This window comes from Macrobrachium nipponense, chromosome 2, assembly GCF_015104395.2.
Source record: "Macrobrachium nipponense isolate FS-2020 chromosome 2, ASM1510439v2, whole genome shotgun sequence".
Taxonomy (NCBI): domain Eukaryota; kingdom Metazoa; phylum Arthropoda; class Malacostraca; order Decapoda; family Palaemonidae; genus Macrobrachium; species Macrobrachium nipponense.
Window position 1 is genome coordinate 168889448 of NC_087201.1, and position 24718 is coordinate 168914165.

A 24718-nucleotide genomic window follows, 5' to 3' on the forward strand; every position below is an offset into this window, starting at 1 on the left:
ATAAAGATTCTTGACAAGCACGGCATGTATGGCAAGAGGTAATGTTGCACTGTGCGCGCTAGCCACAGGGGTTACGGTAAGGCTACTTACCGTGGCGGATCATGCCTAAAGGCGTTTCTGTTGTAGTCGATCCGACAAATAGCTCCACAACACTGTTTCTTTGCTTTAGAATTGAATTGTCTGAGCATATTCAATCACAACTTCTTTACCACCACTAGACAAATGATAAAATTCACCGTAACCCACATTGCACTGCAAACAATTGGTAGGAAATCGAAGGTGTCTGTCATAATTAATATCAGAAGGGCCAGCCACTGCCTCTGCCATAGCTACAGGAAGACAAAATGCCGGTTTTTGCTTCATTATTAGAGTATTCAGTCAAACAAGGATACCAGTGGACACTGGACAGTTAACTTTATTACTCCGCTGAAATGCTAGTGAAACTTAATTTTCGACTAAAGTCATTCGTAATTGGTTATGAAACCCATGACGTCATAACGATGTCACACCTCTCGGCCAATAATGAGTAACGAACTGCTTTTGTTTGCGTAAGAAAGTAAGTTAGAGGGCTCATTAAAAGTAAACATTACCGTAGAGGAAACACCTCTCCCGACTTGGGAAAGATTAGAGGTAAAAACTTATCAAGCTCATTTAATTCCACCCCGTTCAATCTCTCATAATGACTATACTTTTATATTGCTTTTCACATGATCTTTCAATGTAGGTGATTATTTATTTTAATATCCAGTGTGGAGTGCTTCTGAAGTATTACCTTTAGTACTGGCCCCTGGGGGTTAATTAGTCGTCCGAATAAATATTACTTAAAATTCTTTTTCTGTAGGTAAAACTGCATAGAAAAGCCGCAACTGCCATAGTCTGTGCCGCCGCGGTTAGGTACCCTAGATCTACCATTAACTTTATTAACACGTGTTGTGTGCAGTCAATTGGGTCATTCTAAGTCCGCATTCCGCGGTACAGTAGACTTTGGCAGTTTACGTTTTCCTATGTTGTTTTACCTGCTGAACAAGAATTAAAAGTAATTTTTATTCGGTCGACTGTACTTAAACTGTAATTTACCTCTGAAGACTACATGACAGTACAAGGGGTACGATGTACCAACTACAGAGTTCAAAGGTAAATAACAGATTAGTTAGTCGACCGTTAAAATATTACCCTAAACTCTTGTAAAGTAAGCAAAATAACACATGAAAACTTCAATTGCCATAGTCTACTTCGACTGAACAATCTTCGAAGTGTTGGTTTGGGGCCATGAAACTTAAACAACCGCCATATTTGAATGCTGGTAGGGGGTGTGGGACAGCGAAACAGTAGGGAGGATGGGGTGGGGGTAAATATTCACGTTTGTGAAAAAAAAAATACCTGTATTGTAATGGGTGGACAATATAGGAAATGAGGGAGTCCTGTTTGGGGGTAATCGAACTAGACAAAATTTTGAGTGATATCTTACAAATATAGCTTTTATGTTTATGAAACCAAAGTTATTGTGTATCATTGTTTAAGTAAAAAATATTTTAATGAAACCTTACAGTAGGGGGACATATTTTACATGAGCTAATAATCCATACATGAAAATATATATCTATACAGGGTTTTTTAAATCTTGTATTTACACATCTGGTACTTAAGTATAAATTATCAAGTACAAGGCTAAGACCATTTTAGTGAATAATGAATAGAATATTATCAAGTTTCAAGGACCAGAGCCCCCCTTTAAGGAAGGTAATCTTTGAAGTGTAACAGAGGTTAGGATCGTAACCTAACCAACCTAACCAACCTAACCTAATAGAACAAGAGATTGTAATGGGTCAGACAGGCATGTAAAGGGGAATATAGAAAAGGAGAAAAATGCATGTGTGAATTGGAATGTCTGTAAAATGAAAAGATTTAATACTAATTTCACGAAAAATTTAGTACCATAAATTTAAAAAGATTTAATTCCATCAATTTCACGTCATTGACAGACAGGTCTCGAAATGTCCTAAAACCGCCTTCTAGTCCCACCCCTCTGGAGATTTGTGGCCTGCCCTCAATTGTAACTTAATATTGTAAGATATATAAGGCAACATTATGAAGTGAGAACAATACTATGATAAACGGAACAGAAATAAAAGCTTGAAATAATAAATGTAACAATGCATGAATCCTCCCCAAAAGTCTCCTATTGCAACGTAGGGTTAATAATGCATCATGATTGGTTAAATACATGTAACCCCCTACAAAAACCCCCATCATTTATCTCAGGAACTTTGTGTCTGAACTAAAAGCTCACTTATATCTCGGCACATGCGCGGTAGGATTGGCGCATGCGTAGTAGGATTCGGCGTCGTAATAGCAGTAGCATTAAGTGGATTTTGGCTATGTAACTGCTCCATTATTGGTTTATTTATAGCTGTATTTAAGCTTGTATTTCGTGTTTCAAATGTCATGAATAAGAGGAAATTACACACAATAACACTACAAAACCTTCCCCCAAGTGTGTTACCCCACCCAAAACCCTGCATTCCCATCGGTCCCCCTTACTGTAGGATACAGTTGAACGGAATAATTTGCCAAAGTGTTTTACCCCACCCAGAACCCCGCATTCCCATCGGTCTCCCTTACTGTAGAGTTCAAAGGTAAATTACACGTTAATTACAGCTGGCCGAAAAAATATCTTTAATTCTTGTCCAGGAGATAAAACTATAGAAAAAAGTCAACTGGCATAGTCTAGTTCGCCGCGGAATAAGGGCTTAGATCTACCATCAATTGTGATCTTTGAGCGCCGATTAAAAGTTGTTTTAATGTTTTTCTATCTTACGATGTGTTGGTTGTGTATGGAATAACCTACTATGAGATTCAGGGTCTCTGTAACACGGTTTTTTGGACTTTGCTCCTTGTCAAAGCATCGGATGTAGCTGAAAGTTCATGAATATTTTACAACCACACAAATTGTCAGCATTATCAATAACCTAAGCCTGATAGTTTTAATTTTTATAGAGTAAAAATGATCTAGCCGACGCCATGGCCAATGATTATGAGCAGAGTCTAAAAATATTCATTACGTAAGCAAGGTAAACTTCTTTTGACGAAATGTTGCCCCGCCCATCCACCAGACAAACTCCATCGGCTCTGAAACCCAAAGACTTTAATGAATGGTCGGAAACGATACAAGATGATGTGGGTGGGGTATCAGTGCTAGCGTAGTAATACTACTGTAGCAGTAGTGCCACAACAGTATAGCAGTAATATACATGAATTAAACGTTTAGGCCAACTGCTGGGATCCTTGAGGATCATTTAGCAGTTCTTACAACTACTCGAGAAATTAGTTTTTATAGCCCGAAGTTAAATTTTCTAATTCAACAATGCCCATGGTAGCCTTCAGTGTTATCCTGAATTATAACGAGGCCAAAGTGGGTGGAGCCTCGTGAAGTAATCATTCTGACGATAATTATTGGTGACTGTTTAAAGCCAATATACGGTACCGGCTATTTTTTTTTCCAGTAAATAAGTAGATTGCCAATAAATAAAAATTGCTTGACATTGGATATAGCAGTTATCAAATCAAGCTTGTCTACTATGTTTTTGAAAATTACCAAACTATTCCCTACCTCTTGTCAATCTGATTGGGACCTATAAAGTAAACTAACTTCTTAAGAAACCTATTTTGGGAATTAGACTAATAATCAGTGTTTTGTATTTATAAACATATTTTGTTGGTTTGTTCATTATGACAATTATCAGTGGAGAGGTTCCAGAGTTCATAAAGGTGTACTGCTTTGCTTGTATTTAAATTTTTATGTCATTGTTGCCAGAGATTTAGCCTTCGTTACGTATAGCCAATCATCCATCGAGAAAGTGAAGAAATGCTGTCATAAGTTACGTAACGAGTGCGTTTGAAACCTTTTCTCTGAGTAAGTTGGCCAGTCTTAAAGCCACTTTTACATCTTGAGTACCAAATTTATTCAACCTACGTAATGCAGAATAGTCAAAATTTTTGTAGATATATGTATTCTGAATAAGCGTTATATTTATGAAATGCATAGATAAAAAGTTATTGCGAAAAAAGTTAGAGGCCCTGAATCTCATAGTAGTGAATTTGGTATATCTAAGATACTACTGGTCGTAGTAGTACTGATTTCTTGAAACTTTTCTAAAAAGTGCTGTGTAGTGCCAACTGTTACTAGAGTTTTGAGAGCAGAGCTTCGATTTTAAGTATTTTAAACATTCGCTTTTTATTCAATTGTGCGCTATGCAGTGTCGTTACTTTTATTTTGAGAAGTGATATCAGCCGTTACTATACTCTTGTGTAAAGTGATATAAACTGGTACTCTACTCTTTAGTACTATACATTGCAGGTAGCTTTCTTATCGCATCTAAGTATAGGCCTAATCGGCTTGTTAGTTGTCAATAATGCTACTTAAGCACAGATTAAACTATTGTTAAAATGATTCACTATTATATGGATTTTTATCAAGTGTTATAATTACTAGTTAATGAAGTCTTGGGTCTACGGTTTAAGTCTACGGTTTTAACTAGACATGGTCCAAGATATCATCCACTATCAAGCAGTTCTGGTTTCTTGTTGGCGAGGTGCGAGGTTAATAAATCTTGTATTCCCTTATTTTCGAGTTTAACATAACTAATATCCTAATTCTGAGTTAACTCCTTGGTAGGAAAGAAATGTAGTGCCCAAACTAGTAGAGGTATCATTGGATTAAATGAGATTCCTCATTCAACTAAAAACAGCCTTTTGAACGGAAGGAAACTGAATAGGCGTAATATTGAAAGGCCATTATGTGGAAGTTGCGTTTAGTGTTCTTAAGGGTAGATCTAGGGTACTTATCCGCGGCGGCCCAGACTATGGCAGTTGCAGTTATTCTATGCAGCTTTACCTACTGAACTAGAATTTTAAGGAATATTTATTCGGACGACTGTAATTAACTCCCCAGGGGCCAGTACTAAACACGGTGAAATACATTGAACGGCTCCCCCAATCCTTAGTGGATGTCGTATCCGCGGTTACGTTCCTTGCAGTCCGTGCTGACTGCTTCTGTAGAAATACCTTTAGATTTGCTTTTACTGTTTAAATTTAAGCGTAAACACATCTTTAGATTAGAATATTGTATATTCGTTGATTTTTTGGGAATTAAAGAGCATCCGTGTAGGGAAATACTGGAGTTTCTGTAGATGCAAGAGGAGGCCCACAGATATATCTGAGGAGGAGCCTCAGCCGGCAGTGTTGCCAATCATGGAGGAATTTCCCTAGACTTGGGGCATTCGGATGGTTTATGGAGAAATGGGGGTTTAGTCTAAAATTTGCGGATCTACTACAGTATATTATAGAAATAAAAAATAGAATACTACTTCTGGTGGAGCCTCATGACTTATCATAGGTTAATGTCACAAGTGTTCGAAATCCAATTACCTGGCGTAGAAAACTTTTTACTCGTAGGTTTACTCTAAGTACCAGAACTATTAAGTACCATAACTACTCTACTTTGGTACTGAATAATACTTGTAATAAGTAGGGCACTTAAATATGCACTTACCAACTTAAGCTTTATCGATGCTTTGATGAAAAAAAGTTCTTGCTGAAAGTGTTCCATCGGCTCTAATTCCCTCAGTAGTACTATTGGGCTTTAAATATGAATGTAATGTATCACTAATGAACTTTAGTGCAAATAAGCCTTTATAAAATGGGGAAAATTTTGGCAATGAAAATCAGTATTTTGGGGGTATTTTGGACCAAGCAGGGTTGCAATCCTTACCATAATGATTGTATGTATGACTATTTTGGGGCAAGATGTACGATACCTACCTTGGATATCGTTCGCTTTTGTACGATGTTTTCGATCTTTGGGAACTGAAAAATTTATTTTACGTAATTAATTTTTTTCAACTATCACAAACATTTTATCTTTATTTCATGATATTTCTTTAACATAAAATATTAGTTTTCATAAGTTAGGTTTGTTCTAAACGTCAATAGCGTACGTTAAGAATGGAAAAGTTATGCCACAACCAAAGGACTGTCATTGTGGTAACTATACTGGTTTTTTTTCAACTGTATCCGCATGTGGTGTTTTTGTATGGTAACACTGCGTCCCGGCTTTAGATAGTCAGCTTACATTCAACGATTATAATATCCTATTTAGAATATTAACGGTGCAATTCGTATATATTAAATTATTAAAACCCTTTTCAGTTGCAAATGCACACAGATATCCTTTTATTTACCTTAAACTTACAAATAGCGTAACCATCTAAAGCCCGGGACGCAGGGTTACCATACACACACACCACAGGCGGATGGACAGATAAAAAAAACCCAGAGTATAGTAGTTGTGGTTGATATTAGACGATGAGGTAAAAGCTGAAAGTAACAAACTGCTAAAATATATTTTTTGTGATCAGAAAGTTTTATATAATAGCAGTACGATACATTGGACAAAAAAATCGGACATCCTTGTACCACGACACCTGGCAACACTGGCATGCAGCATTTGTTACGCCCATGACAGCATATTGTTTAACGTAAAATTGCTTAGTCTAGTGTTATAAAACTTTAAGACTGCAAAACCTTTGGTTCGTATGGTGTCCTTTTCCTTGTTTTTATCTATCCTAACCAGCACATCCTTTCCAAATCCTTATTTAGGCTACAACCAGAAGACTTGGTTAAATATTCCCCTCGGCTAGAATAAATGTTAGGAGTAACAAAAGTTTTCTCACCATACAAATTTAATTCCAGGAATTTAACAGAGGGCCATTGGCTTTACCAACCAGATAGATAGGATTTAAGTCGATTTTACGGTGTTTTAATTTATATTTAATATCAGTTTTGGCTAATGTAGGTCTCTGTAAGATTCCTAGGCTAAGTCCCTCTTAGGTAGATCTACCGAATTAGCTAAGTAGGTAGGCATAGGCTAGGCTTATACTGAACAATTTTAGCCTACTAACCAGATGTGCGTAATCATAAGTTATATTAAAAACTATATAGTAGCCACAATTCGCCTCCCTGCAAATTCAATATGGTCCTTACTTTAACTTTACTTTCTTCTTAATCTTCAGTTTTAACCATCATTAGTACCTATGTGAGGTCGCAGTTTATCAGGAATCTCAATCTTCTGCGACCTATATGCTCCATTACAGGCAGGTACCTGGAGTTTTTTTTTATAGGGGGTTGGGTTAGTTTTTCCCAAAAATGGACATTTTCTTCTGTCATTGCATATATATAGCCTATACATAGCCTATATGGTGGCCTACTACTACCTATATCATACTACTAGATTATCCCTCTTGCATTTCTCACTACTAAAGAATGTTCGTGTTAATGTTAAATAACATTTATATAAAAAGACTTGCCAGAAACAAAACTGTTACTTATAACAAGTACACTTCAATGTAAAGGGTATAGTTACAGAAAACATAGGACTTCCAGAGAACGACAACCCCCCCCCCCCCTCCTCTCGGTACAGGCCTTCATTACCTTGACTTTTACTTAACCATGAATTTTTTGTGGCCTGATTTGCCTAGAATTCTTATTGGGAACTTTGGGAAGGATATGGAAAATACAACTTCTACAGTAAAAATATAAATGGTCAGAAATTAATGAAGAATTATTAAACAAAGATTGGGAAAACATTTTCGTAATGATGACATAGGGTAAATACGGAGATATTATATAAAATATTGGAGAAAATAGTGGAAAAATATATACCGAAGAAGAAAAGTAAACATCATTCATGCATACCAAGAGACAGAAGGATCTTGTTCCAGAAAATCAGAAAGTAGGAAAAAAAGGTCTTGCAAAAGAAAAAAATGCATGGAAGTTATAGAACTAAAAAGTAAGATAGAAAATGCAGAACAAAAGATTATACAATCAAAAGAAAATGAAAAACGGGACTTGGAAGAAAAAACCCTATTAAATATCAAGCAAAACCCCAAGCTATTATACTCATAGGCGAAGAAGATGAATAAAAGAAGAATAGAAATAGGCCCTCAGAGAATTGAAGGGAGATTAACCGAATGAAAAAAAGGAAATTTGCAACATACTGGCAGAACGATATAAGAGAGAATTTCACCCCTAGAATAGATAATGAAGATAATGATATAGAAGTAAGGGATGAAAATAGTGAATATTTAGCTGACATAGATATTAATGAAGCTGATATTGTGCAGGCTATTAATGAAATTAAAAAATGGAGCTGCTGCGGGCCTGATGGAATTCCTGCTATTTTGTTAAAGAAAGTAGTTCATTCTATCGCAAAGCCACTTGCAATATTATTAAGACAAAGTGTAGATACAGGCAAGATTTATGATGAGCATAAATTAGCATATATTACCCCTACTTTCAAAAGTGGATCAAGACTATGAGGCAAGTAATTATAGGCCTGTGAGTCTAACATCACATATTATGAAAGTGTATGAAAGGGTAATGAAGAAAAATATTATGAAACATTTAATAAAAAATAATTTGTTTAATAAAGGACAACATGGTTTCGTACCCGGAAAAAGTACACAAACCCAACTGTTAGTCCACCGTGAGAACATATTCAAAAATATGAAAAGCGGAAATGAAACAGATGTGGTTTATTTAGACTTTGCAAAAGCTTTTGATAAAGTAGACCATAATATATTAGCGAAGAAAATTAGAAAAACACAATAATCGTGGATAAAGTAGGAAGATGGTTAAAAGAATTTGTTTTACACAACAGAAAACAGAGTTATTGCAAAAAAAAAAACGGACGAGAAAATCGGAATGAAGTCAAGGTAATATCCGGTGTGCCGCAAGGTACGGTGTAGCTGCAATACTGTTTGTTATTATGATTGAAGACATAGACAATAATGTGAAGGATTTTCGGTAGTGAGTAGTTTCGCAGATGACACAAGAATAAGTAGAGAAATTACTTGTGATGAAGATAGGAACGCTCTACAAAGAGACCTTAACAAAGTATATGATTGGGCAGAGGTAAATAGGATGGTATTTAACTCTGATAAATTTGAATCAATAAATTATGGAGACAGAGAAAGAAAGCTATATGCATATAAGGGACCTAATAATGAGACCATCACAAATAAGGAAGCAGTTAAAGACCTTGGTGTGATGATGAATAGGAACATGTTATGCAATGATCAAATAGCAACTCTGTTGGCAAAATGTAAAGCAAAAATGGGAATGTTGTTACGGCACTTCAAAACAAGAAAAGCTGAACACATGATTATGCTTTATAAAACATATGTTCGTAGTCCACTTGAATATTGCAATATGATATGGTACCCACACTATCAAAAGGATATTGCACAAATAGAGAGTGTACAAAGGTCCTTTACAGCTAGAATAGAAGAAGTTAAGGACCTAGACTACTGGGAAAGACTACAATTCTTAAAATTATTAATAGTCTAGAGGAGAAGAGAACGCTACATGATAATTCAGGCATGGAAACAGATAGAAGGAATAGCAGAAAATATCATGGAACTAAAAATATCAGAAAGAGCAAGCAGAGGTAGATTAATAGTGCCCAAAACTATACCAGGAAAAAATAAGGAAAGCACACAGGACATTAATCCACTACGCACAGCATCGATAATGCAGCGTCTATTCCAATGCGTTGCCAGCTCATCTGAGGAATATATCAGGAGTGAGCGTAGATGTGTTTAAGAATAAGCTCGACAAATATCTAAACTGCATCCCAGACCATCCAAGATTGGAAGATGCAAAATATACCGGAAGATGTACTAGCAACTCTCTGGTAGACATTTTAGAGGTGCCTCACACTGAGGGACCTGGGGCAACCCGAACAAGATGTAAGGTCTGTAAGGTAAGGTAAGGCCTGGGTCAAGCAGTGGAATAAAGGATTGACTTAGTCAATCCTTTATTCCACTTGAAAATGCTAGTCAATTTGACTAGCATTTTCAATTTTTTGAATTTTGAGACTTTCTTTTCTCCCCCCCCCCATATGAAATCTTGGTAACTCCAGTTTTAATCTAGTGTGTTAGGTCTTTGGATTCGAAATTGAAGCCTATTTGATGTTTGTCAAGCTTATTTGTGTATGAGAAGGATTCTCTCTCTCTCTCTCTCTCTCTCTCTCTCTCTCTCTCTCTCTCTCTCTCGGGACATAGCCCACATTTTCAGATACAGGCTGTCACTAGACTACTTTGTTGTACAGCAACAAAATTTTTATTGCTTAGTTGATACTGTTTTTATGGTGCCATTAGGACAGTGAATGGTTAGTGCTAAATGTTTTTTTAGTGGAAAAATCTGTTACCATTGGTGGGTGGCATTTGGTTTTGTTCAATTTGAAGGCGCTTATTGTCTAGCACTGGTACATAGGGCAAATAACAGACGGCAACATAGTAGCCACCTTCCCAAAAAAGTACGATAATTCGCTCCCATGGGCATTAGTCAAGAGTTGTGGCCCCTCCATGCAGCACAACATGACCTCTATACTACTTTTGAAGCGTTTTTGCCTAGATTATGAAATATACTAGGCATAATTAGTGCATCTTTGGTAGGTGGCTGCGTTCTGGGAGAGGTGGCTGCCATGTTGCCGCGCAGTCATTTACCCTAATCGTTCAAGGTTCGAGTGTTTTAAGTTGTATAATTTTGGTATCCTGTGAAGGTTTGTTGTTTTATGAACTAATCTAGGCCTGCCTATACCATTATTAGAGAGAATTGATGGAATAAGAGCCTCATTGGCATCATTAGCCTTATTTACTACTGCTGTCACATGTCTTAGTCGCTGTAGTCCATTTTTTTTTTTCACTAGTGGTGACTTCAATTTGCCATAACTGTTAGGCTACTTGTTAGAATATACTAGACTTTTAAAGTTTTCATAACTGTTACTAGGTAAGTCTAGTGACATTTTGAGTTTTCATAAATGTCACTTTGTACAGTCTAGTGACTTTAAAAGCTGCCATGACTGTTACTTGGTACACTGTAGCTACTTTTCAAGTTTTCATTACTGTTGCATGATTAATTTGCATACTTTTGGTCAGTACAAGCCTCTTTTCATAAGTTGGAAATTCTAATGGGTTTTGTGGACTATCTTTAACAGTGTATGTTGTATACTATACCTATTGATTGTCTGGGTAATGGAAATAAGGTAACTGTTAAACCAAAATTTATGAAATTCACAAGGGTTTGCTTTAAAAAATTGCTTTAAGGATCGTATCAGGAAGGTGGGAAGAATTTTTTTAAGCCTGCTATTGGTTTGACATTGCAGAAATTTAGTTCACTCTTTAAAAGGATTTGAATTGCTTCCCACAGAAGATACTACCTGTTAATGATGTAAGAGTTAGGTCTAATGGAAACCATAGAGGGGTAAAGCCCTGTCATTTGAACTTATTTGGTTTAAGTTTTGTACAATACATGTAAAAAAAAAACTAGTTTTGGCAGTTGACAGTATTTCTATTGCAATTTCAGATGAAGTATTCTAGACACGCATGGTTCCTGCAGAAGTTTGCCTTCGGTATTGTCTTCATTAACAGCCATCGACCCAAGTTCCATCAAGGGAGCGGTGTCATTAAAAAGTGAATCTTGATTACCTAGGAAAAGTAAGTTGTGAAACCTTTTAAAGTAGTAAAATGTAGAAAGTTAATGCATAACACTTGTCCTTCGAATCGTCCAAAGCGCCTACTTGATTAGATTACTTATGTGCAGAGTAATATTGTAGAGAATTGCTGAAGATACATTTGATTCCATGAAACACTTCGTAATCTGTACTTTTAATTTTGTCGTTGAGGATTTTAGTCTTTTGTAGAACTATCAAATACTTTTAGTATAGTTGCCAAAAGTAAATTTCACAAGGTGGTCACAAGCCAAATTGCTTCAAGAAAATGCTGCTGCGTTGATAATTTTCTCTAGTTTTTAGGGGGTAGGTGTAACAGAGCCCAGTCCAGATGAACTGTGAACTTCTAATATTTATGGAAAAGCTAGAACTAAATTGGAATTGATATGAAGTAAAAGCTATTCTTGTATCTGTAGGGGTATCCCATGAATGTTTTTTCAAACCTTTTTGAAATTTTTTCTTGGAATTAATAGGTTATAGGTAGCAATGTTTTCCTTTTACGGACTGTCCTTATGTGTGTAGTGAATTTTATCCCAAAATTTAGTGAAAGTCGGCTACAGTGTCTATTTCAATGTGATCATGTTTGTAGAACTTAATCTGGCTCTAGTTCAGTTTTGTCCTGATGAAGAAAATAATTTTTATTGGTCTATGAAGATATTGAAAATGAATTTTTGAAAATGGCTTCAACTTTTATTAATAAAAATAAGGTGTAATGTTCCTTCTGTCCATATAATGTCATTTAAGTTTTATTTCAAATAAGTTGTAATTGCTCGGAAACTAGTTAAGTATTTAAAGGTTGATCTTGTGTAATCATAATTTTGTTTTTTACAGATGTTGCCACTTGCCTTCCAAGAACCCATTGTGTAAGGTCCCTTGCCTTCCAAGAACCCATTGTGTAAGGTCCCAATTGTCTGCTTTCATGTGAGTTAGTCCTGTGCGTTTTCTTATCTAGGTTCCTTGACGGCTGTTCTGTGATCATGAGCTGCTGACATGACGTTGGTTTACCATAAAAAAAGCTTCAGGTTCGTTAGAGAATGAGTAACTAGGCCTACAAAAGTATGGTATTATTCTCTGATCATTTGAAGTTTGTCAGCAGCAGATTTGAGAAAGCATGTAATTAGGCCCATAAAGTATATCATGCTCGTTAAGTGTTGTCAGTAGAGAATTTGAGGAATTTTGATTAGGCCTATAAAGGTTCTGGTAATATACGTACTAGACTTTTACAATGGGATTGTGATCATTCGTTGGCCTATGCATAGTCTTCCATTTATTTTCAAGCATCTAGGAGTTTGTCTTGTCCGTCTACCCTGATTTTAAAGTATCAAATAGTCAAAATGCTAGAAACTTGAGCACTAATATTAAAGTTTTACTGTTGATGTACATAAGCTGCTGTGGTCTTCGTATGCCTATAAATCATGTTTGTTTCAATTTCTTAAGTACCTGGGAGTTGGTCATGTTTGTATAATGGTTTAAAATATCTAAAATTCCTAGTCCGAATGCTAGAACCCAAGTCTGCCCTTGTTCAGTGAGGGGAAGCCTACTGTAGACTTGTGGCATTCATAATACTTTGTGTGCTTGCAGTTGGTGTTTAATATATTGCTAAAACACTATAGAAGTTTTAAGTCTGTATTTAACAAAGCTTTTGATTCATTGTTCAAGAAATGCTTGAGTTGGCATTCAGTTTAGTACCGAAACCCTTTTATCAGTTTCTCAGTTTGCAGGGAATTATAAATTTTTATATGTTCAGGATATATACATTACGTTTACTTGGTAGACCAATCGGGCCATGCAGTTCCTTCTGATTTCTTTAGTAAAAGAACTTTTCTAAAGAAATTTTGGGGTATTTTTGATTAGTATGAACTCTTTTTAGTGTTAAATCATGATTAAAAGTTGACTGACTAGGACAGGTTTCACTTCAGGAAACTATTTATCTGTAGAGCCTAAGCAAGTGGGACAGTTGAGCTCTTGGACGCTGGAATACCAAGTGTCATTTTAGTACCCATGATATCCGTAGTTTGAAAGTTTTCCTTATTGATGAGGGTAATATACTGGTACAAAATCTCTCCATCCACTTTCATTACTTGTGATCAGGTATTAAATCTTGAATATCCATTATCAACACCTAACACCAATGAAATTTATTCCTAGAATGGAATATGCATAGATCCAAAGCTTTGCTAAGCTTTCTATACGATGGACTAGGTCCAACCCAAAGTCATAACTGCAGAGTTCAGTTTGTGCAGGTTCCAACTTCTTATTGGCCCTCTAGGGTTGGTTGGTTGTTGACCTTCAAAGTGGTGGGCCTAAGATTTTAACTTTGTAGAAAGTCTCCCACCAGTGAGTAGCTGAACTGATGATTCCAGAATGCCCAAAATGAGAATGAAAACTTTGTATAGAATCTGAACTAACATTGAATAACAGCTGTTGTACGTACCAAAGGTTTAGATACAGGTCTTAACACACACATTCATTGCATTCTGTTAAAATACTGATGTTACTCTTAAATCAGATTAGTTTATCATAGTGTAATTCATTAGTCAAATCTACAGACTTAGCTCTTAGAAAAATTCATTAGTTTAAAGGTTCTGAAGCCTAGATATAACTTGTCTTGGCTCAACAACACTCGACCAGTAGCTAGTATTGTAGATTCCAGTGACTGAAAGTAATTTATACCTCTCTACTTCTAGCTATAGTAGATTCACGTCGACCGTGCATCAGATGTCTAGGCAAGTCCCTTAAAACGCTCCTGATTAGCTGTGAAGACAGTTAAGGGCTAGAAACACACTAGAGTTCCTGAGGGCCAATCAGGAGCGCCGTAAGGGACTGGCCTAGACATCAGATGCACAGTTGATGTGAATCTACCATTAGTATACATATTGTGTTGGTTCCAGTGACTGGTAGTATTTTATGCATCAAGTTCAGAAAATTTGGCCACATGATTTTGATACTTTAAATTTTGGCCACTTTATTTTTATAGCTTTGCGAGTCTCTTAGCAAGGAGCCAATGCAGAGCCAGTTCAGTTCTGGACAATACAGGATTAATCTTGTGGTGAAACACCCATTATTAATCTTGCTGATCTATTCAGTATTTGTGTAATTGCAACTTCCTAAGTTGCATCCGAGGCAGGTTAATAGTAGCAATTATCAGCTGACAATCTGTTTTTTTTTTTTAATATATAATAAGAACACTACATAAGAGATTTAAGCTGCTTAGGCCAACGTGAGAACTTGGTTAAGTGTTAACTGTATGAAGAAATTAGCTATGGGCCATTGGACTCTTGTCTGACAGGACATGATATATCACTTGTTTTATTAATCAGGTTCTCCACATAATGAGGACCACCAAGAGACAAGTGGTACCATTTGTTCACTGTGTTCTGAGGGTAAATGAATCTCCTTATTAACACCTAACTACAAACTCTTAAAACTGCATTTATTATAGACTTCGCTAAACCTTTACATTTCAAGACTTGACATTTTATATGCATGATTATTTGCTGCTGCTCTTGACAAATCCAAAGCTTTATTTTTCATTCACGTTCACTAGTAGTTGGGAGTCTTAATTTAAACAGCTTACACAGGTAGTATTAAAAATTATTACCTTCAGTTACCACATACTATTGTCATTTTGGACGTAAGTCAACACTTCACGTATGTTACACTATCATAAGAACTCTAAATTTGCTTCAGTAAAATTGTCAGTTTTTATGTTTTACATCTGGGATTGAAATAGTTAGTGCTCATTTAACTGGACAGTTTTTAGTATGAACTAATGCATTGATACCATCTTGTCAACTGTAGATATTTTCTAAACTCTTAAATTATTGCCTGATTTTCATTAATTTTTCTGCACCCTCTAGCCTATTATGAATCCTGGTTGTTGCTGCATCTCTTCTGCATGTGTCTGCAGTTGGAGTAATTACTATTTGAGGATTACTTTTATCAAAAATTGTGGAAATCTTCAGACCTGAAGAGATCTAACATATCACTGCATTTTTCCCCCTAACCCTCCCATTGCTGCTAGTTTTTGTAGCTAATCCTAGTCTTTAGAGTTTTTCAATTATAGTTAGAGCTTGCTTAGGGCATCACAGGTTCTGGGTAACATTTTGCTGGTTCAGCAAAACTTTGAGTGCCAAGTTTCTCTTATGTTTAGCTGCGTTTACGAGTAAGCCAAATTTTTTTCTTTTTCTGCCCTTCCCTATTGGGGCAGATCCTCTGCATGCCAACTGGGCGTCTAGCAACTGATGTTGGTTGACAAGGTATTTAACCGCCGCCAGCTCCAGACAATTTTAATGACTCTCAATAAGAATGTAAAAAACTATTTAGATTGTTAGTAGACTTTAGTAGCTTTAATTTCTTCATGAAAAGCTTTACACTATTGCAAGAAGTGTTGTCTCCCAGTATATATGCAGTGCCAGAAAAAAGTTCTACTGCTGCTGCAAAAAGGTCACTAGGTGGTGGTTCATCTTTAACAGATTTGGCAAGTGGATCCATAGCCTCACTGGCCACCTCATTTTCTAGAGGAGATAATGACAGTTTCCATCTTTATGGAAGGAGTAGCAAATATGCCACTGGAATCATCATGCACTTCATGGGATATTTTTAATTAAGTCTGAAAAAAATTCAACTGGTGGCAATTGTTCTGTTTCCTCAGCCACTCTTGCTAACCAGTGTCGAATTTCTGATGTATTATCCAGCACTTGAGGTAGATTCATAATAAGTCTCACTACAAGCAATTTGGTACTTGCAGATACTGCCAGTATTGCCAATCACACATGCCAGTGGCAAGATACATTATAATGTATATCCTTTTTAGTGTCACTCACTACAATGAATCTAAGTGTATCAATTTTGGTAACGTGTTCTGGGGGTGTCTGGCTTTCGTTGATTTTTCAATTTTTCTTCGGCATAAGGCCACATCAAGGAGGCGTTGCTTCATGTAGCCATCGTAGATTTCATTCATGAACATGACCTTTCATGTGTTTTATGCCTTGCACCTGGAAAAGAGAATATTAGTTTAATAAATTTGTCACTGTAGCAGTAAAACACTTCTAATTATCAGTGCTTCAATGCTTTGTATCTGAGGTGGTTACATTTTGATAGAGCTTATAGCACTGGTAGGCTTTGAGGCCAGACAGTTAGTCTTAACATACTGGCCCAAGAGGGCTGGTAAGGGTTGCCAGTTACCCTCACTAGAACTTTCCCATGCCTGGGATTGAACTAAAGCTCGTGGACTGGAAGCTAAGAGCCTTAGCAGTACTTGTGCAACATTAATCTTTGAAATATTTCTGTACTTGTGTGATACTCCCTAAATACTCTAATCTCTTTTAACTTTATTCTCTCTTCATTCATATATATACCTGTTCAAGATAAACATCCTTGATGAGACACATGTTGGACTCTGCATAGTTTTGTATGATGGCCACGCACGATGTTCCCAGCACGAAATGAACCGGGTAAAGGCAAAGGGAGGTCAACCACAGCTCTTGCCCAGGTGGTTAAGAAAAACACTAGACACGGTGGCATAGGTGCGTGGTCTTTGACCACTCTTCACCCGATATACACAAGTCTCCAGGTATCACAAGAGTCCTTGCTTTCATCTGCATTTTAACCAGATCCAGCTAGGCGCTAGAAATTATCCTATTGTTAAGACCGAAGGTTTGTTCACGTATGAACAACTGTTACCTGTTTTAGACATTAAACAGGTAATTGGATTCGTATGTTAGTCTTCCATCGTGACATAACTATCACCTTTTTCATGAATACACAACTCTCTGGTTAAAAATTTTGAAGTGGGTAGACCCACCTGCCAAAAGCTTCTAAAATACCCTTACTTTCTTTACATAAAAAATTTCTATGATCAATCAGGGATTGATTATAGAAAGTTTAGTCAAAAACTGGCTTACAACAGCACCTACTTCACTGTAAACTGTACAGTTCATTTTTTGTTTCAAGACTTTCCATTACCTTTTACCCAGTTACTAAAAGTGGTTCCTGCATATTCTGTACTGCCTGTATGTGCAATACCATTTGAGGTAGACTTCTATCACTCTTAATAGCAGAACGATGATCCCTTCGGAAACTTTCTTCGGTATCTTGGTCGATCAGTAGCAGATCAACGGTGTTTTGATCCACCATAATGTTCAATTCGTTCTCATCTAATCTGCTGAAAATTTCAACACGTTAATTCCACTGGCGATGATCCCTTCGGAAACTTTCTTCGGTATCTTGGTCGATCAGTAGCAGATCAACGGTGTTTTGATCCACCATAATGTTCAATTCGTTCTCATCTAATCTGCTGAAAATTTCAACACGTTAATTCCACTGGCAAGATGAGTTTCATACAATAAGAAATATCATCCAGTTTCCATCAAAGACATGAAAAACAAAATTACCTTTTTTGAGGTTATCTCTCTAAAGATTTACAAATGGAAAAATTCACTCAACAAATTAAAATTTATTCACAAATAATAATAAACCATATTACCCTATAAACAAATTAGTTTCATATTTAGCAAACTCTTCATAATTGTTAATGGCCCTATAGCTTCCGCCCAACATTGTCAAAGTACATGGGAACTAAACTTAAGACTTCTAAAATGTCAATTCTTAGAAATGTAAAGCAATAGCTTACACTTTATCATATTACATCTTAAGTCCTGTACTCCTGAATGAAGCTTTTTTTCAGTCAAAACATAAACATGAGCAGTATAGTATGTGTTGACTTAAAATACATACCTACCTGATATATACACACCTGTTTTACAAGCAGATGTTATTCCAAGATATCTTGAGCAATAATCTCTACCTGTCAAGCCTAGGCTAACCTCACATTGCCTACTGCAACTTACTTTGAGATAAAGCGCACTCCGATACAGCATTTGAGTTGGCACTGTACGTAACACATACTATCCTTAAAAGGAATTCTAATTTAGCTTAGCTATGTGGATTCCCATCTTGTATAAAGCATTAAGCCTCATATGTTTGGCACTTGGCCTACCATCAATGATACAGGCCTATTGAATGCATGGTGATTATTGTATCAGTTTTTCTAAGTATGTCTAATAAGCTGGCTAATACAATAACTGATGCTTAAAACTCATTGGTATATTTTTCATAAAAGCTTAGTTGCATCACTTCAACTTCAGTTTACAGTTACATACTTAGTTTTCTTCATACAGTTTGACTTGCAAACATTCCATCACCCAGCAACTTGACAAAGTTGCAGAAGATAAGATTAAAGTTTGCAAGAACAAATTAAAGAACATCACATGCAGGTTACTAATAACTGAAATAACAAAATTGCCATTTACCTCATGTTTTCCAATAATCTGATTCAAATGAACCTTGCTCGTATGAGATTACTGACCCAAACATTTCACTAAAACTGATTTAGTCTTGAAGTAAACATTCACTTTCACCTTAATGCATCTACTTTTAGTTCACTATACGTAAATAGTGAGTGATACTTCCATTAGATACATTAGACATGGTTTCAGCATAGAGGGTGTTTGGCTGTGTGCACAACAAGGGGCTTCATCTTGTGAGTGCCAGTGCTATTCACACAACAGCACAGTGAACCTTGATTTATCGGTTTGCCTCCCTCGAGCCTGCTTAACTTTATGGGCTAGGAAGGTTGACTTTGGCATCCGGGTGGTATCCTCCCTCTTCAGTGATTCCCTTCAGGTATTAGGGAATTCCTTGGCCTCCGCCTCATCCGCTGAATTCTTCTAGCCTGTCGTTACGGTTGCGAATGCTCTTCTTCTCCGAGAAACAAAGCCACCCAGTTGATGCTTTAAAGCCAAGGGGTAAAGTGTATTTTTTTTAAAATTTTTTTTTTTGTTTACAGATCAAAGTGTAGAACATTGTGGCTTGATCCGTTATTGTCTTGTCAAGGCCAACACATACACTCCTTCCTGCTGATCCATAGCATAAGATAGAGCTCCATGTTGATCAGCATCCCAGCTACACATGGATGCCTAACTCCTAGAATCAAGGTTTAATGAACCGTAAGTTGCACATCTTCAAGATCCACATAAAGATCTGCTCCTTATTCTTCAAGATGCAACTTACCATTGATTTGCCCATGTTCAGCTGGCGGCCGATTGCACAGTTGCCCTTTCCTTCGTCCTGTAACTTGTGGACGAGCTTTTTTAGTTTCGAGAGAATAGGTCTTCTTCTTGGACTTTGGGAAGATGCAGACATAATGCGGATGATCAGAATACACTTCACAGATCTGAGTAATAAGAGTAACGAGAGCTAGCACAAGACTGAGAACAAAAGTGATGGTGAGGATGATACTGATCATTTGTACACAGAGCTATGATGTCACAAATGCGTGAGGCGGAGCCTTCCATCTTAGCCAATGCTGTGTAGAAGCCTTCAGTCTTAATCAATGGCTGAGCAGGAAATCTCATTCTGTCCCCCCTTCTCTTAACATCAGCAAACCCCCTGCCCTCCCCCCCAAAAAGAAATAGGTAAAACTTTACAAAGCTTGCGCGGCCTATGAAGCGCCAAAAAAAACACGAAAAACGTATGTTTTGGCCTAATTTTCGATAACATGCAGTTAAAGATTAGTATATATATATAACTATAGAAACGGTAATGGGGGACCCTGTTGGGAACCGGGGTTTTTGGGTGGGGGAGCACACAGAATAAAGGGCAAATGGATAGTGGTTTCCAGGCGTAACTTTCGTAAAACGGTAAGGGGGGACCTATTGGGAAACCGGGGTTTTTGGGTGGGGGGGAAAACAGACGACAAAAATTAACACTGGGAAATCCACGAAAACGGCTGTGAGGCTGACCCCTTACTCTACATACAAACCCAATTAACACTGGGAAACCCACGAAAACGGCGGTGAGGCTGACCCCTTACTCTACATACAAACTGACACCGCTAGCCTAAGATGTTTCTTGCCTACCTAAAAAACATCCCGCATTCGGACATGGCTGGGCCTAGGCTACGTGTTAGGTATGAAGCGCCAAAAAACACACGAAAAACTTAAGTTTTGGCCTAATTGTCGATAACATGCAGTTAAAGATTAGTAGTTCGAACACATGGGCTGTTAGCCTACGCGGAGGTTCGGAGGTGCGGACATGATGTGCGGCCCTGTCTACCACTTACCAATAAGAACACTACATTTGTAAAGTTTTACCGTTCGAACACATGGGCTGTTAGCCTACAACATTCTAGTAGTATACCTTTTTATCGATAACTTTTAACATCCATTGTTGCTTGTAAAAACTTAGTAATTCCTAGAATGCCGTGATTACTGTTTTGGCCGAGTTCACAGTTCGAACACGTGGGCTGTGAGGGTAAGTGAATGTTCGGAAATGGTCACCGGCCCTGTCTTCCGCTTGCCAATAAGAACACTTATCTGCTATTTACTACCTAAACGCTTTGACCCTTAACCAGGAAACATTTACCTTAACTTACAGACATCAATTAACTTACCTTATTATTGGGAGTCGTCAAATTCGTGCTCGGCGGGGGAAACGGGAGGTGGGTACAGGTTCGCGACCGCACGCATGAACACGTGAAACCGGGCTTCGTACTTTGGATATTTTCGGCGGAAGAGATGGTTTGCCAGGTACTTATCGAACGAGTCCTCCCTTCTGCCGTATTTAGGTACGTCAGCCCTCGCGTCCCTCCAGCAACGTTCGATGTTCTGGGTTGATGCCCCAGTTTCGGATCCACAAAATTTTTTGAGTGGTTCACGGTTTCATGCGTGTAGCCCTCCAGTTGCAACTGGGAGTGTGCTGCCCAACAGTCGCTGATGATCTTGGTTCCCGGTAATATCCACTTTCGTATTTGGGCAACTAAAGTTTCCCGTGTACGGTCTGGTACCGGGACCATAAACGTTTTTTTCGAATCACGTTCGAACCCGCCGAACACCCACACTCCTTCAATGTACCTCCCTCTATTGTATTTTCGTTTCCCGAACTTGGCTTCGTCGATTTCGACGATTTTGCCGGGCCCACCTATTGGAGTACTACTATTTTCAATATGATTTAATACAACTTCCCGACAAAAGTTGTACCAATCATTTACAGTACGTTCACATACACTAGCGGCACGTGCAACTTCTATCTGAGTACACCGGCTAAAGTTAAAAAAAAAACTAAGAAGAACTTGCTCTATAGAAATATGAACACTTTCGAACCACGTTCCAGTGAAGCCAGACACGTTTAGACGGCAACGTGCTCGACGATCATCCGAATTTTTTATGACTTTATCACACCGGAATAGATTGTTTTTTGTCAATTTTACAACGTTAAGGCAACTCGGGCACCTATACGTTAATTTCAACACCTTATGCCCGTGCAAAAAAGTAGAGGTTGACTGCTGATCCCTAGAAATAACTGAGATATCAACAATGGTTAAATCACAACCGTTGCACAGATCCATTACGTTTGCGGGCTGAAATCAAATGAACGAATTCAGGGGAATGTAGGCAAACCTAGCCGAATCGGGCTTAATCCTAGGCCTACGATTGGTTGGCCTGCATCAAATTTAAATTAGAGCATATGATAGGCCAATTAGAACGAACCTGCGCATGCGCAGTAATGTGAAACTGGTTGGCGCAAGCGCAAATGCCTTTGACCCAACCTCCGAAATGCCCCCGACCGTAACGTCGCAAGCGGCGATCGGAAGAACTATTGGAGAGCGACCTTTCGTGCCCCCATTAAGAAGTACTGGGGACTTTAGAAAAAATCCTGTTTGGTAACGAAATTGTGTGATAATGAAATTGTCCTATTTTGGTGGTAAGTGTATCATCAGGTATAATTTAGAATAAAGTTATCTTCTATGGTGTTCTGCCAGTTACGCACTCGTTACCGAGATACAAGGCCGCGAAAGCTTTCTCAAGTTTTACCAAGAAATACTTGAAAAGGCAACAGATTTGATAAATTTTGTGGTCCGTGACTCAGACTTTGAATGGCTTCGCTGATACATGAAATCTATTTTTGAGAGAGAGTGACTGTATAAAAGTGGATTTGCACAATCAGATCTTGCATATTTCGGGACCATACTGTATGTGCACTGCCAGGTCACACTAACTGAAGTTTTAATAATTTTCATTAACTGTTATACTAGATCTAGTTTTTCTGAGTGCTGTTGTATAATTTCTGTCATTTTGGTTTCTGGTAGATAGTTGTCCACACAAGAAGCAGTTTAACTCCGCAGTCTGGAACCCATGAACGAATGGGTGGTTTTGCCTTGTCTAGGGTCAACCGAGCAGTCTGGAACGCATGAACGAATGGCTTGTTTTGCCTTGCCTAGGGTCAACTGAGCAGTCTGGAACGCATGAACGAATGGTTGTTTTTTGCCTTGCCTAGGGTCAACTGAGCAGTCTGGAACCCATGAATGAATGGGTTGTGTTGCCTGGTCTAGTGTCAACCGAGCAGTCTGGAACGCATGAACGAATGGGTTGTGTTGCCTGGTCTAGTATCGACTGAACATCTAGTAACAAAAGCAAAGGCTGAAATTTTATTTTAGTTTGTCAACTAATGCATAAACACAATCTAGTTTGTCAACTGATGAATCGGCACCACCATCTAGTTCACTGTAATCTGAACAGGTCGTTATTTTTGGTTTTTCTAAATTTTTCAGCACCCTCGATCCTGTCAAGAATATTGATTGTTGGTTAGTCTTCAGTCTTTCAGCAAAATTTACATATACCCTTTGGGTACTTTTCTAATGCATGGACCACTACAAACAAAAGACTACAACATTCTGGTAGTGTACACAGATATTCCTACAGACACAGCTAGCCTAGGATGTTGCTTGCCTACCTAAGAAACATTACTTATTATTGACACGCTGACCCCAGTGTCTGCAGGGTGAAATTTCTATTTTAACTATCATTTCTGGAACATCTGCTATTACTTATACATTGCTATTACTTTTACATTTGGACATGGCTGGCCTAGGCTACGTGTTACGTAAATGTAAAATTTAATTTTTCCTTCAGTGCCAGGATTCCTGTTTATTTTGACTGAGTTCGTAGTTTGAACACATGGGCTGTTATCTTACGTGGAGATTTGGAGGTACGGACATGTGCGGCTGTGTCTCCCACTTGCCAATAAGAACACTACATAGAAGCTAACACCCTAACAGTACATACAGGGGGGTTACAATATTCCTGTATTATATCTATCGGTAATTTTTTTAATATTCATCGTTACTTGTACGTTCAGATATGACTGGCCTCGGTCACTTCTTATGTATGTGTAAACACACTGTAATTCCTTGAATGCTAGGATTACTGTTTTGGCAGAGTTCACAGTTCGAACACGTTAGGGTAAGTGAATGTTCAGAAATGGTCACCGGCCCTGTCTTCCGGTTGCCAATAAGAACACTTACCTGCTATATGCAACCTACTCGCTTTGACCAAACTTAAATGGGAGTTATTTTTTGCACTATATCGAAACTTGCACAGAATATTCACCTATATGCACAGAATGTCTTTCCCTTATTTATGAATGAAAAATTTTAAACCAGCATAAAGCTTATAGTATACCAAATAGAAAAATAAAAATTTTCAAATTTCAATATAATTTTTTTTCGGCGATATGAAAAATGTAATAGGATGTTTTATTTCTACAATCATCCAGAATTATAATACTTTTTGAATTTTCAAAATTGGTTCATAAATAAGTAGTTAGCGTTTGAATAAAAAAAATGCTACTTTGAGAAAAAGCAGTTTTAAAATTTCAGTGTACTCACTTTTGTTGGTAGAGCATATCTGGGAAGTGTACCAGGCTCCTGGTCCCCTCGCTTACAAAAGAGATATTATCTCCTCTACAGGCGGTCCCGGGTTACGACGGTTCCGGCTACGACGTTCCGAGGTTACGACGCTTTTTCTTAAATATTCAATGGAAAAATCCATCCTGGGTTACGACGCTTGTTCCGAGGTTACGACGCTGACGCTTCCGACGCTCCGAGTTAACGACGCTTTTAAAAAACGCATACTATGATAAAAATCCTTTATAGTTTAGCACAGTATATTAATTAAAAAATAAAGTTTCTGGTTAGATTACAACAAAATTTTGAGATTATGATGATTTTCGACACTTTTTGTTGTATTTTTCTATGTTTTTTAGTGACGCCTCATATGCGGAACTAGTTTCCGAGCGAATGAATACATA

At 37.6% G+C, this 24718-nt stretch overlaps 1 long non-coding RNA gene across 3 annotated transcripts in view; it reads left to right on the forward strand.

Annotated features, from left to right (window-relative positions):
- The window catches only part of LOC135221127 (uncharacterized), a 182926-nt gene that overhangs the window by 593 nt on the left and 157615 nt on the right, over positions 1–24718 (forward strand). The window contains exons 1-4 of one of the 3 annotated variants that reach the window (XR_010315885.1): positions 6454–6587; positions 11425–11555; positions 12401–12437; positions 12470–12591. This is a non-coding gene — a long non-coding RNA (uncharacterized LOC135221127). Of the gene's footprint in view, positions 1–6453; positions 6588–11424; positions 11556–12400; positions 12592–24718 lie in introns of those variants that run through there. The other 2 variants (XR_010315883.1, XR_010315884.1) reach the window with 2 other exon arrangements.